Source organism: Nerophis lumbriciformis, linkage group LG11, assembly GCF_033978685.3.
Source record: "Nerophis lumbriciformis linkage group LG11, RoL_Nlum_v2.1, whole genome shotgun sequence".
Lineage (NCBI taxonomy): Eukaryota > Metazoa > Chordata > Actinopteri > Syngnathiformes > Syngnathidae > Nerophis > Nerophis lumbriciformis.
The window spans coordinates 34,935,828-34,946,345 of NC_084558.2; the positions used below are offsets into that span (position 1 = coordinate 34,935,828).

General features: G+C 39.9%; 1 protein-coding gene across 4 annotated transcripts in view; it reads right to left on the minus strand.

Moving 5' to 3' along the window:
* LOC133610463 (supervillin-like) overlaps positions 1 to 5,059 on the minus strand; it is an 81,325-nt gene extending 76,266 nt beyond the window's left edge. For 2 of the 4 annotated variants that reach the window (XM_061966747.2, XM_061966748.2), the window contains exons 1-2: positions 4,898 to 5,055; positions 4,786 to 4,820 (exon numbers count right to left, since the gene is read on the minus strand). The gene's annotated coding sequence lies outside the window, so the exon portion shown is untranslated. Of the gene's footprint in view, positions 1 to 4,785; positions 4,821 to 4,897 lie in introns of all 4 variants that reach the window. The other 2 variants (XM_061966746.2, XM_061966745.2) reach the window with 2 other exon arrangements.
* Positions 5,060 to 10,518: the final 5,459 nt, after the last annotated feature.

The following is a 10,518-nucleotide window of genomic DNA, read 5'->3' on the forward strand; positions in this document are numbered from 1 at the left end:
CTAGTGTAAAGTTTCCACCATCAGTGATGGTTTGGGGTGCCATGTCATCTGCTGGTGTCGGTCCACTCTGTTTCCTGAGATCCAGGGTCAACGCAGCCGTCTACCAGCAAGTTTTAGAGCACTTCATGCTTCCTGCTGCTGACCTGCTCTATGGAGATGGAGATTTCAAGTTCCAACAGGACTTGGCGCCTGCCCACAGCGCAAAATCTACCCGTGCCTGGTTTACGGACCATGGTATTTCTGTTCTAAATTGGCCCGCCAACTCCCCTGACCTTAGCCCCATAGAAAATCTGTGGGGTATTGTGAAAAGGAAGATGCAGAATGCCAGACCCAAAAACGCAGAAGAGTTGAAGGCCACTATCAGAGCAACCTGGGCTCTCATAACACCTGAGCAGTGCCAGAAACTCATCGACTCCATGCCACGCCGCATTAACGCAGTAATTGAGGCAAAAGGAGCTCCAACCAAGTATTGAGTATTGTACATGCTCATATTTTTCATTTTCATACTTTTCAGTTGGCCAACATTTCTAAAAATACCTTTTTTGTATTAGCCTTAAGTAATATTCTAATTTTGTGACACACGGAATTTTGGATTTTCATTTGTTGCCACTTCAAATCATCAAAATTAAATGAAATAAACATTTGAATGCATCAGTCTGTGTGCAATGAATAAATATAATGTACAAGTTACACCTTTTGAATGCAATTACTGAAATAAATCAAGTTTTTCAAAATATTCTAATTTACTGGCTTTTACCTGTATATATATATATATATATATATATATATATATATATATATATATATATATATATATAATATATGCACGCACACACACACACACACACACACACACACACACACACACACACACACACACACACACACACACACACACACACACACACACACATACATATATATATATAAATATATATATATATATATATATATATATATATATATATATATATATATATATATATATATATATATATATATATATATATATATACATACATACATAGTTACTTTACATGCAGTCGGCTTTCGGGCCTCGACCAAATTATTTTAGCCCAATGTGGCCCCCTGGCACAAAAAGTTTGGACACCTCTGCTGTAGAGGATCTTAGACTGGCATTTTTGCAGTTGATTCCTAAAAGCAGCAGAAAATGACTGCCGTTTTGATGATTGTAGACTTGTGTTTTTGCAGTAGATCCTTAAAAACAGCAGACCTCTACCGTCATGTAAATGGTATTTGACAAGCTTTTTCCTCTCCTAAAAACAGCAAAAGGCTTTTCCTGTAGGATTTTTGCTGCAGGTCCTTGACAAAGCAGGTAAAAACAGAAGAGCCACCTGCTAAATTGTTGAGGAGATTCCGAGAAAAAATGCAGAACACTTTTCTTTAAATCAGGTCATCAGTGGTAGAAACAGGACATGTCTTATTTTTCATGTGAGCTTAGTAATAAAAAAAGACTACAAAAGGAAACCATTAGTGTAACTCTTACACAAAGCAACACTATTTTATCAAGTCAGCACCCTCAGATGCTGTTCTCCCCCTGTAAATCTGATTTTATTGCCCACCACTTTGACATTTCATTAAAGCCACTCCTTTCCAAAGAAAACCTCACCATTAAAAGTGAAATAACCAAAAGTGGAATTCCACGTGCTGTTGAGGTCCAATAGTTTTCAATGATGCTTTCAATCTTGTCTTGCTGTCCATAGTTGATTATGATTTATTGTAGATGACTGCACACAAAGCATTTCAGTGTGGTAATTCCCTTTTTTGTGCCTATGATGTCATCTTAGATCTTTATACACCAGCCAGAATGAATACTCAACCGTTCTTAACTCTTTTAACCATCAATCTACTTACTACTGCTTGACCTAATTCCACGTATAACAATATTGTAGATATGGATTGGAAACTATGACGTTGTAATATACTGTAGGTCTTGTAAAAAAGAAAAGAAAAAAAGTACAGCCCACAGCGTGTTATTTAACCCCCCACATTGTGTTGGATTGACTTGAAATTTCTCACACATGCTCGACACAGTGACTTTAGGATGTTTAGGCCAATCATCGCAAAAATTGGTACACACCTTTAGGGGGCTGACTAGTAATTGTGTGTCAAATTTGAGCAACATCAATCAAAACGTCTGTGCAACTAATTGGCCTTGGACCATTTGTGTAAGATTTAAACAACTTTGAGGAAATCTGTGTTAAATTGAAGATGGATTCCAAAGCACCACCTACCTACAAATGTCATCTACCGGTATTTATAGTCATGTGAAAACAATTATGAATGTATTTTAACAAAGTTCACACTTTTTAATTTATTTAGTATACTTACACCAGGTGTAGGGATGTCCCGATCCAGGTTTTTGCACTTCCGATCCGATACCGATATTGTTTTTGCACTTCCGATCCGATACCGATACTGACCGGTACCGATACTGACCGATACTGGCCTATCCAAGCATGTATTAAAGTTTAAAGTTATTTAGCCTACTTAGTTGTCAGAATCATGTTGAAAAGGGTTTTAGTACTCTTGATAACAACTAGCCAGCTGAATTAGGGGAGTTTGAATAATACACAATGGTTGGTAACAAGAAACTGACCTGTTTATTCAAGGATAAACACAAAATAGACAAAATTATACATGACAAACAGAAATGGCATCATTGAAACTAGGGCTGGGCGATATGACCTTTTTTTAATATTGCGATATTTTAAGGCCATATTGCGATACACGATATATATCTCGATATTTTGCCTTAGCCTTGAATGAACACTTGATGCATATAATCACAGCAGTATGATGATTCTATGTGTTTTGATTGATTGATTGAGACTTTTATTAGTAGGTTGCACAGTGAAGTACATATTCCGTACAATTGACCACTAAATGATAACACCCCAATAAGTTTTTCAACTTGTTTAAGTCGGGGTCCACTTAAATTGATTCATGATACAGATATATACTATCAGATATATACTATCATCATAATACAGTCATCACACAAGATAATCACATTGAATTATTTACATTATTTATAATCCGGGGTGTGGAGGGGGGCGCCGGATGTAAGTGTCAAAAAGACAGCCAAAAGAGTTTGATATGAGAATAAATCTAAAGTTAAAATATAGGGTAGAAAAGCACCCATTTGCAGGAAATGTAGTCTTGATTTTCAAAATTTTCTTTCAAGGCTTGCATGTCTACATTAAAACATTCTTCTTCATACTGCATTAATATATGCTACTTTTAAACTTTCATGCAGAGAAAGAAATCACAACTAAATAGATCACTAATTTTTTTCAGACGGTGTTGATGTGGAAATTTTTGCCTCAGCATTTTGATGGTGTGGGCGTGTGGCACCGAACGGAGATAAGCGTCTCGACAGACATTACAATATTTGAACAATGATAACGAAAACGGTTTTCTCTGTCGTGTCCGTGTGTCGAAAATTGTTATGCGCTTATTTTTTTATTTGATTTTGTGCGTGGCATAGATTTGCCGTGCGCAGAGGACGTTTGAGCAGGCGCGCACCTTAGCGGCTGCGCTAGCATCACAGCTAACGTTAGCCATGCTGCTACCTCTCTGCTCGGGGAGGACGTATACGTATGTGACGTATAACGTGACAGTATGTGACGTGTGTAAGAAGGTGCGCTCGCTGTCTGTGAGAGGGAGACACAGGAAAGAGTGAGAAGAGCCTGTCGTGTAATGCCAGCAGCTAAAAACAACTGCGTGCCTGTGGATGTGTTGAAGGTGTGCTGGAAAATGCGGAACGGAAATTAGGGAGCAGCAGAAAAGTGGAATGTATTATTTAAATCGGTGCGTTGGAAAACACGGACCGGAGTTTTTTTTTAAACTGGATCTGGATCGGCATTTTCCCATGCCTTGCCGATACGATCCAAATATCGGATCGGGACATCCCTAACCAGGTGTCTGGAACTTTCTGCAGTTGAGTACCGTATTTTTCGGAGTATAAGTCGCACCTACCGAAAATGCATAATAAAGAAGGAAAAAAACATATGTAAGTCGCACTGGAGCCCGGCCAAACTATGAAAAAAACTGCGACTTATTGTCCGAAAAATATGGTAAATAAAGCCACTATATATATACATATATATATATATATATATATATATATATATATATATATATATATATATATATATTTGTAGACCATGGTTACTGTTTAACCATTTACATTATGGTGCAAATAAAACACAATATTGCTTCACATGCTAAGAATGAAGCTATCCTGCAGTTTGACTCCATTTATTTAACCTCTAATACTTGTAATTTTGTGGAATTCACACGTACATGCATATAACGAACTTGCACCCATCACACATTAGCAAGGGTGCACAAAAAAAAAGGAAATACAATATTAATTCATTCCATTAAACACAGTTGTATGAAAAACTACTAATGAAAAGACTTTGATATGTGATGCAGGTAGATAAATGATGAGATAAAGATGGCATACAAATACAGAAGTGGGCTCAGGTGGCTAACCGTAAATCATCAGCTCATGTGTAAACATTGTTATGTTTACAAGCCGCTGACATGCCAAAAAACCTGCAGCGCCCCTATTTTAAATTTAAAAAAAACAACTGCTTGAAAGTATAGAGCGCCCTGAACCATGTAACAAGCAAGCAGATCTGTTCTACACAAGTCACACGGATGTAAAAATCCAGGTAGAGCCTTCGAGATGAACCCTGTGCATGAGGGATTATATGCTACGATGTGAGTGAAGTGAAAGTAGGCAGTTCTTACCCTTTGACTTGTCTATGTCATCAGCTGCCAGCCGCCTAGGAGAGAGAGACAGAGACACACATGAGGTAACGCTTGCATACTAAGGTGATGGCAGACATTACTCAGCTCTTACATGCAAACTGCATACTATAGCGGGGAAATAAACGGACCCTCGTACGAAAGGCATTCCCCCAAACGGACCTTTGCAACCGGTGTAAGAGTGGAGCAAGCGTTCATGTCTAAGTAATGTGCGTTAAATATGGATGGAGACAGCAGCTGCCTGTGGGGTAGCAGCAGTGATGTAACAGGAGGAGGGACTGCTTTGATTCAAGAACTGTGGAAGACAGATGGGCGGGGTCGGAGGTTACAGAGAAAGACGAGTCACAGGATTATTATTGGCTACTTCAAACTCAAAGGTCCCATTAGGTAGTATTTGACACCCATTTTTAAATCAACCTCAACGTTTACACAACATTGCAGGGATGCACAACTATGCCCAAAATAATAATAACCATTAGACTTCGAAAGGGACAAGCGGTAGAAAATGGATGGATGGATGTATGTGTCAGTATTGAAATCACGGTGATTACGTTAGGTAAATCATAGGGTTTGGGGGGTTTGGGGGTAGGCCTTAGGGGCGTGAACGTGATATCATGTAATTCAGTGCTTCTTAATTATTTTCTATTATACCGCCCTTCTCCGCCACAAATAATAATATCATTTGCCTCGAAAATTGTTATAAGTACACCTCTGCATAACATTGTATACTCATTAACATTAAACGGGAACTGCACTTTCTTTATTTTTAATTTTGCCTATTGTTCACAATCATAAGAGACAAGAAGACAATGTTGTTGTTTTTTTGCAGTCTAACATGTAAAAATCAGCTTGTCCTAGGTGGCTAGCAATGGAGCTATTGGGAGCAATCAATTCTACCTCTAAATCACTTTAAAAACGCATCTAAAAACCGCCAACAATACTTAATTTACGTGTAACCTGTATAATAACCAAGCTGTGGTGACATTGTTATTGTAAGAGCGAACACAGAGAAACTATTTTTCCAGCGTACTAACACATTGCAACACATTGCATTGCGTTGCGTTGGCATTAGCCGCAAAAGCTAGCAACGGCAAGAGATAAGCTAGCTTCTACGTCAGTACCTGAATCGTGTTTGAGTTTGTAATGCACAACGCAATGCGATAGGACACCAATCTGTACTGACTGAAAAACATGAACAATCATATTACAGTATCTGTAAAGTATTAGCCCACATTTCATGTTTTGTTTAGCTCGACAGTGTATGTACTGTAGTTGTAATAACAAGCATGACGTGCTGCGTGTATCATGATCAATATTATACTGACTCACTTGATGGACAGTTGTCTGTTTGGTCCAGCTGGCCGGGAAAGTTTTTGTAGTTTTTTGGGGGGGAAGCACTCCATTTATGTCAAAATAGCTTGGCTCCAAGTTCCACATTTACAGCGTAAAAAACATGCCGACTTCACTCTCTCAGCTTCCGTCTGCTTCAACGTTTCAGCCGTTTCAGCTCGGTTGGTAGAGCGGCCGTGCCAGCAACTTGAGGGTTTCAGGTTCGATCCCCGCTTCCGCCATCCTAGTCACTGCCGTTGTGTGCTTGGGCAAGACACTTTACCCACCTGCTCCCAGTGCCACCCACACTGGTTTAAATGTAACTTAGATATTGGGTTACACTATGTAAAGCACTTTGAGTCACTAGAGAAATATAATTCACTTCACTTCACCTTCCTTCATGTTAACTTTTAGAACCAGCAGTTCATCCTACGTATATTCAGGTTCAAAATGATAAAGTTATGAATCCTCATTTGTCCAAAAATAGTCATCTTCGTTGTTTGTTACCAAGTCTGCCATGGTTAGAAAACACTCGCTTTCCCGAAGTAGGAACACACATTTGTTGCCGGAAATCGGAAGTGCGTTGCTGTGGAAACGGACATAAATGCGCTGAGGAAATCAGTTCCGGTAATGCTTAAAATTACCAAAATACGGTAAATATTGTACATATTACATATTGTTACCAACGTGTCTGTTCCTACATTTTATATGTATACATATATATACATATACATATATACATATATATATATATATATATATATATATATATATATATATATATATATATATATATATATGTATATATATACATATATATATCTGCGGAAGAAGATGGATGGATATATATATATATATATATATATATATATATATATATATATATATATATATATATATATATATATATATATACACACTAGAGATGCGCGGATAGGCAATTTATTTCATCCGCAACCGCGGCAGAAAGTCGTCATCCATCCGCCATCCACCCGATGTAACGTTTGATCAGAACTACATCCGCCCGCCATCCGCCCGTTGTTATATATCTAATATTAATAAAAATAAAAAAAAAAGTGTGAAAACTACGCGAATTGCACCTTGTGCAGACAAGATTTTTCGATCGGACACGGAGGAATTAGTGATGTAAAAGACCACGTTGGGACAAAAAAACACAAGTCTAATGCCGTTGCTAGCGATACAAGTGGAAAACTTTCAACGTTTTTCGTCGCCCAAACAGATTCTTTGGATGTGATAAATGCCGAAGTTTTATTTACGGAGGCAATAATTGAGCATGGACTTCCAATCGCACTGGCTGATCACATGGGACAGTTAATAATGTAATGCAACCTTTAAAAATCATTACGCGGTGATCGCGATCCCAAAAATAAACTTTTCTTGCATGATAATGTCCAGAAAAATTTGCTTTATATTACTATAGAGTCCTTTTAACGAATGAGTTTGATGGTTTATCACAAACCTTAAATGAAAGAAGTCCTTTGTTCTCCTGCAGCATGGCCTTGCTTTGTGTTTGGTGCGCCATCCTGTCGGCTGTATTTCACAGCACGACATACTGTTAAAAGTGTTTATACTATTTATACTTTCAATGAACAAATTGAAGTCTTGTGAAAGGTTGACAGGATAACTGGCATTAACTGTCAAAATAATTTCAAACTATTGAAGTTAGCTTACAGAATAAACATGTCAATCAACCCATATGATTTTTGCTGTAATATTTTTGTTTTGAAAAGTCACTGTGACTGATAGAAAAGTGATGGTTTTAGCAACATTTTAACCTGTCTGAATGCTAATAATCATTTTGCGAGCAAGCAGGTAAGCTGCGCGGGCGGAGCGCGCGGAGTGACCCATGTTACGAGCCCCCGGCCACGGGGGTGGCGGGCAGGTAAACTGCTTACCTGCTGCGCGTGACGCCGGCCGCGGCGAAAGCGGACGAGGCGGGGTGTCGGTGCGGTGGGCGCGGTAGTGACCCTGGACGTGGGGCCCTCTCGGGGGAAGGAGCCTTGGTCCCGGACCCCGGCGAGGCGTCCCTCCGCTCCGTAAAAGTGTCCATCTTTTTTTTTTTTTTCTTCTGTTGTGGCATATGCTGCAGGTGCCTGCTCGTTTTTCGTATGTGGGTAACAACATTTAACTATGTATATATATTTCCCAATTGGTTTAACTGCCACCCGCAAAAAAAAAAAAAAAAATATATATATATCTAATTAATCCGCCCGACCCGACCCGCGAGCGGATAAAATCTTATTTTTTTAAATTTCATCCGCCCGATCCGCGGATAATCCGCGGACTCCGCGGTTGTGTCCGCAAACCGCGCATCTCTAATACACACACACACACACACACTCTTGCAGTGTGTATATAACACGTTTATGAAGGGTTTTGAAGTTGTTTAGGGGGCTTTGAAAACTACAACGGTGACTCCCATTAGCCGCATCTTGCAAGCGTTTTTTTTATCATCTTTAAAATCCTGGGGGGGGGACGTGTGTTCTTGTTAGGGCTACCAATGTTAACGCGTTAACGCATGTGATTAATAAAAAAAATATATATTGCATTACCATAAATGAATGATTAATCACAGTGTTTGTTTTGACCGACTCTGTAAGGCAGCGCACATTATGCACAAGCAGTGATCACGCCACACACCAGTGAAAGACAAAACAAACATTGATTACATTTTAGATGAAACTGAGGTAATTAATCAGTATTGCAGCGACAAACTTTCTAATCATCGGCGCACATCAAGTTTAAAATGGCATTTTAAAGCGAAACATGAATGTGAGGACGGTGTCGCTAGCATGAATGCTACTTAAATAGGGTTGCCAACCGTTCCTTGAAAAACCGAATCGTTTCATATTTAGAAACAAAAGTACACGTTCTGTATTGGGGCGGCACGATGGAACAGGGGTTAGTGCATGTGCCTCACAATACGAAGGTCCTGAGTTCAATCCCGGGCTCGAAGTGTGCACGTTCTCCCCGTGACTGCGTGGGTTCCCTCCGGGTACTCCGGCTTCCTCCCACCTCCAAAGACATGCACTTGGGGATAGGCTGATTGGCAACACTAAATTGGCCCTAGTGTGTGAATGTGAGGGTGAATGTTGTCTGTCTATCTGTGTTGGCCCTGTGAAGAGGGTGTCCAGGGTGTACACCGCCTTCCGCCCAAATGCAGCTGAGATAGGCTCCAGCACCCCAGGCGACCCCGAAAGGGACAAACGGTAGGCAATGGATGGATGGATGGATGGACGTTCCGTATTGAGCTGTCAAGGGACACACTTTGTCCAGCATTTCTATTAGGTAATGTCCAGGGTGTACCACATTCTTGCCGCAATCCCTGTATTTATAATGTGCATGAATTCATATTGAGAGTACGTCTTACCAGAACACCAGCGAGAAATGTTGGCACTCCATGGAAAAGAGTCACCAGGCTCAACAGCCGTGCGGTCTTTGATGCACTCCATGGAAGTGAAACAAAATACAACAAGGCGACCGGCTGCAGGTCATGGAGCTTTGTGCCCATACACAGTAGCCTTTGGCGTGGGCGCAGGAGGCTTCACGGGGCTTTAAGACGAGCCGCTGTTGCTTTTTTTTTTACCGTCGCGGGCTATGAAAGTGCTTGATTTTATATACAGCGGAGCTTGCTTTTTAATGTTAACATTGAAAGCGATTACCCTCACGTAATAGTGGCAGCCAAAATTGTTTGTATTCTGTCACGTGACTTCTTCCCGAAAGTGAAAACTGTGGTCGTCAACTAAGCCAGATTGGCCAAGATCTTCCTGCAAATGGCAGATACGAGCAAAAAAAAATTAAACTAATGGTATCAAGGACTATCCGTTGGTGGAGTTCCCAGACATATCTAAGTATCTTGTGCTCCAGACTTCATTTTCAACGGAAAAACAGATGAAAGCTTGGAAAAGAAACCTACAACTTCTTAATATTGCAAGGACATTGGTATCATGACTCTCCCTGATAATTAATGCATCGTTTTTGCTAGGGTAAGGTTGCATTTCATAATTTACCGTATTTTTCGGATTATAAGTCACAGTTTTTTTCATAGTTTGGCCGGGGGTGCGACTTACACTCCGGAGCGACTTATGTGTGAAATTATTAACACATTATCGTAAAATATCAAATAATATTATTTATCTCATTCCAGTAAGAGCCGATGCGAATGTCAGTAATCGTCACACACACGTCAGGAATCGTCACACACACGTCAACCAATAAAAATTTGGCGGGGGCGGGTCATGGCAGAAGTGCATTGTGCGTCATGGCAGAAGTGCATTGTGGGTCATGGGACGCTACCTGCTACTACGTCCGTAGCTATAAAAATGGATCATTTCAACATTGGCGGTAACTTATAAAAACTGAGAA